At 37.3% G+C, this 4,688-nt stretch overlaps 1 long non-coding RNA gene across 1 annotated transcript in view; it reads right to left on the bottom strand.

Annotated features, from left to right (window-relative positions):
- Window positions 1–375: 375 nt before the first annotated feature.
- LOC108965671 overlaps window positions 376–4,688 on the bottom strand; it is a 19,371-nt gene continuing 15,058 nt past the window's right edge. Inside the window, exons 2-3 of the long non-coding RNA XR_001993126.1 lie at window positions 1,454–1,551; window positions 376–675 (exon numbers count right to left, since the gene is read on the bottom strand). This is a non-coding gene — a long non-coding RNA (uncharacterized LOC108965671). The remainder of the gene's footprint in view (window positions 676–1,453; window positions 1,552–4,688) is intronic.

Raw genomic sequence — 4,688 nt, 5'->3', positions numbered from 1 at the left:
TGAAACCGAACCATTTTCTTCCCGCATACTTTAAGAAAACGCATCTCGGTTCATGCCAGAGCCATAAATTTGGTAAGCTTTTGTGGATGCGGTGAATTGTGTACRTTTGTACCAGACCAGACCAATGCTTTACACATTTTCACGATTGTCGCGTGCCAMACGTAATCATAAATTTCCAGAAACTGACATTCAATTCCGATCTAAAGCTWAAAGAAGGTTACTGSACACAAAATCGGACAAGAAAGGCGRATCCTAGTGGATGCACTTAYCGACCGATGGCGACGCCCATCGTAAATGTTTGTTGCACGATTAGAGGATGTGAGTAGCGTATACTACATTTGATTGCTTGTTATTGCATTACTACATTCACCTGCATTTTACGCGCATGGCTCCATGTAGCCGTAGTGTGGCATCCACGCGTAGAGTGTGCTATCATAGGGCACATCATTAATGCGCACGAAAGTCTCGCTGCACCGGACACGGCTGTATGTTGCAGATGCAATAGCGTACGCTTTCGCCCTTACCGCCGTTTGTGTTACAGCTACGGCGTACTTGTTGCATGAGGCCGYCATCGCCTCTACGTGAACACGTCGATCACTCCGACCAGCCAAACTATTGGCCATCTTTGCTGCTCGATGAGCATGAGATACTGCTACTGCTTCTGCCACGCTTTTGCTGCAAGATACACTAGGTTAATACATACATACGTAATATTAGTACAAGAAGTATGAAATGACGTGGCAGCAGTGCTTCGAGAGTACGTCACCGAATGTGYCTTAAACAAAATCTAAAGGACACATTTTCTGGGGTTAGAACTCGATAACTATTTATCGCTGAAGCATTAAGTTTTGTTCACTTAAATATTGGCGTATACTCGTACATATAATCGGTGGCTCTACCTCTATCGATGTTTGATTAAATTTTTATGATYTTTTATCGACAGAAACACGGTCGGAGAAGCATTGATCAACTAAAAATGTTCAACAACTATTTGAAAATTCGGTTTTCAATTTTGATTAAGAAAGGAATCCAGCCCTTGAGCATTTAAATCCCTAGGTATTTTGTTAATAGTCAAAAGAAACTATCTAACGCCAATTATATAATACTTATAAAAACCGCCAACTAAGAAGAGGCAGATACTCTATATATGTATATTTATGTTTGTTATTAAGTACAAGAGGATACAAATATTCACATAAAGAAAGCAATAATCTTAAAATTGTGAAATGAAGGATCCATGCCAGTTAAGATTGTAATTATATTACAGTCTTTCTCATTTTGCRCGACCAGTTTTCAAATTATGTTTCTAGCATATATATTTTAGTATGATATTATTTTCTGTCCTCTTTATCCTGCCACACCACTTTTCGATACTAATCAAGCTACTAATTATAACATTTTACATAACATAAAATTTTTACCATTTACATGTTTATTATATTCAATCACTTACAGTTCATTCTCCAAATCGGAGGCGGTGTTCCATTGAAAGCTTGGCTGGCGTTCAGGCGTTTCGTTACCGAWGTATAGTATTCTCTATAAAATTGTCATCTAAAAATATAATACAAATACAAAATGAAAATAAGTACAGTAGAGAAAAGTAATCAATTAAAAAGTTCAGGAAAAAAATACGCAAAACAACATCCTCTTAAAACAAGTAACATATTAAAAGTCTAGTCGACCATGCCATAACCCTTACAATTATTTCGCTACGTTGGTCTTTCGTGCTGCTTTTCGGTTGTTGTTTAAACTTTTACAGTCTTTTTTGTTGCTGACTTTTAAATAATTGATATTTTCCATTTACTGTCAGTCAGTCACGTTGCTGGCATTTCGAATGCAAACGGACTACCCCGTAGTTGAGTCAGAAGCCGGAAGCAAGGATAAGCGAGTACCAGCAGTGTCAGCGGGCAAAATTTGCCAYGAGCTCGAGCCGGTTCGACTGGCACAACCAAGATGCGTTCTAGAAGTCATGTTGTGACGCTTTAATGCCCCATAAAGCATTAAACCCACGTCGCCGGCTGTCAATGTTGCATACAACTGAGTAAAAAATGTACAAAAAATAAAAGCAACAAAAATACGAATAATACAAAAAGTAGAGTATAAGCAGCAAGTCTATGGCATCCGCAAAACGGGTTAACGGTAGTTTGAGGAATTAAGCAACCCAAGTTTGGCATAGTTGTGTTAGAAACGGAAGCTGCGATATAATTAAGCATGAATTTTTCGCATTCGATGGAATCTACTGATTATTTGTTATTGTATTATTGTTAGTTATGATTGATTGATAACTGAATTTTTATTTTATTTTTTTTTGTAAGGTAGAATTGCATATTTTTCTTGCATATCTTCGGTATATATGTATAAACAAATATAGTTTCARGCTGCTTATTCTTCACAAATGTCACTTGGCTTTTTGCCAGTTTCCGYYGATTAATGTCGAAGGCGAAAGTGTTTGTTGTAATGTGGTTAAGCGAGTCAAAAAAAGCGGAAGTAAATAAATATGGAGAGAACACAGTAAACCTACCTCGCAACAATACAATCGACCACAACACGTGTGGAATGGAATAGACACAAGAAAAGCTGCGGCGACTAACATTGTTTCAAGGAAGGAGCACACTCTTGTAGACGGAAGACTTCTCCAGCCTGCTGAAAAAGCCTGTAGTAAAAGCATAATACCAGGAGTTGGTGAATCCGATTCCAAAATCGATGACGATAGAGCAGACGTTCCATTGCCCGACCAAGAAGAAGTTCCAATAGCAATTACCCACCTGATCAAAAATATTGCGGAGGCCGATGGATTGCCGGCCGAGCTGATAAGGTGCGTGTAGAATATGGTCGAATGTAGGTATTCTTGAAGTTTGTAACTTAAGTGTGATCATCCAATCCACAAAAGGAAACCCCACAATCTGCGCCAACTTATATGGGATAAGCCTCCTCAACATCGCATATAAGGTTCTAAGCCCACCGTCCACAAACTGATAACACCTTATCAGTGCGGCTTTAGACCTGGACAACCAATGACTGACCAGACATTCACCATGTGCAAAGTCTTGGAAAAAACCCGTAAAGGGAAGATTGTCACTCACCACGTCTTCGTCGTTTTAAAGCCCCCTTCGACAGCACGAACTTTATATAGTAAGTTGTATATGTTCGTAAACGATTTTGTGCGAGTATAGCTTTTAAACGCAAAAGTTATTGTTGTATTCTAATTAATCTTTTAAAACTAAAAAATTTTAAAGTTTTAATTTCTTTGATTGAAAGTTGCCCATGACTATTTGGCCTTACATACTTGCCAATAAACTTTCGACCAGCTATCAATTCGAAGTTAATAAATAATAAATTGAGCTATTACTTTACMCATTGTTTCCTACTTTATTTCATTTTAAGATTTTTATGCAATAATGGACATATAGCATTAATGCGGAAGTAAGAAAAATTATGGAAATTGAGAGTGAAAGCCTAATACACAAATATATATTTATATGTATTTATTGTACATACATACACACATATGTACATATATAGTTAGATAGTATTAGTTATAGAGCACTCAGGTGCCTAGACCAATTCTGTTGAAGTCCTTGCCGCACTGTTATGCTTGCCTACCCTAATAGCAGTTCACAGCTCATTCAAGTTTTCAGACTGTCTATTTGGTTAGACCAAGAATTACAAAAAAGAGTGCATTGAAATGAAGATATTTGTTGCAACATCTGCTGTGGTATGCAACAGTCGGCAGCATATATYAGAARAACAAGTGTWGAATAAGAATTTTCGTGAGTGCYGCCGACAGCTGTGAAAAGTTKGCAGTTAGAGGCAATTAAAAATTTATAATATGCCCATCATGGTGTGTATAAAAGGAAAGTAAAATTACTATCTAAGTGACCATAACGCAAATACTTCATTAAAATTAGGCAGTGAAAGTACAGAAGTGGCGTTGTTTAAGCTGAAGTAAGTTTTCCATGCAAGCATTTGATTCTGATCATTCAGTTTTGTGTGGCAGMTATATGCTATAGTAAACCGATCTGAACAATTTCTTCTGCCAACTTATGTGAAGATACATTATCAAATGTAAAAGWTTTCCATACAAGAACTTWATTCCGATCGCTCAGTTTGTATGGCAGCTATATGTTATAGTGGTCCGATATCGACGRTTTCGACAAATGAGCAGCTTCTTGAAGAGAAAATGACGTTTGTAAAATTTCAAAACGATGTCTTAAAAACKGWGGSACCCGTGAGAGCARAATTAATATTAAGACACTTCCTATAAACAACAAGTCAAATCTATATCAGGTTGGTCTAGTCATGCAAGTAACAGAATCACTAAAAATTCTAGTTAAAACTCCTTGAGGAGCCAGTATTGAAYAACACGTATACTAACAATTCAAGCCAACAAACAAACACCAAAAATTTAATGCACTTTGAGCATTTTGTCACCCACAGATTTTTGAAGTGGCCAAAAGCTACCATACTTAACGACTGCCTTTCATAAAATATAACAGTAAAGATGTTCTGACGTTTGAGAGAGACTTATTTGTGTGTTGAATAGTCAGTCATCGTCATTGCCAATAATCTACTAATGACCAAAAGTTATGTCAACTGTMTAAGACCCTCCGSKTGTGTGTRGATGTGGGTGCATTCGAGTGGTATTAACAACGCCAGACGTTCTAATCCGCCACTTAGGTTCAACGCTA

Source organism: Bactrocera latifrons, unplaced genomic scaffold (assembly GCF_001853355.1).
Source record: "Bactrocera latifrons isolate USDA-ARS-PBARC rearing strain unplaced genomic scaffold, ASM185335v1 scaffold_145, whole genome shotgun sequence".
NCBI classification, from domain to species: domain Eukaryota; kingdom Metazoa; phylum Arthropoda; class Insecta; order Diptera; family Tephritidae; genus Bactrocera; species Bactrocera latifrons.
Note: the sequence above shows the minus strand (reverse complement) of the source record. Positions and strands in the feature narration are given on the sequence as shown.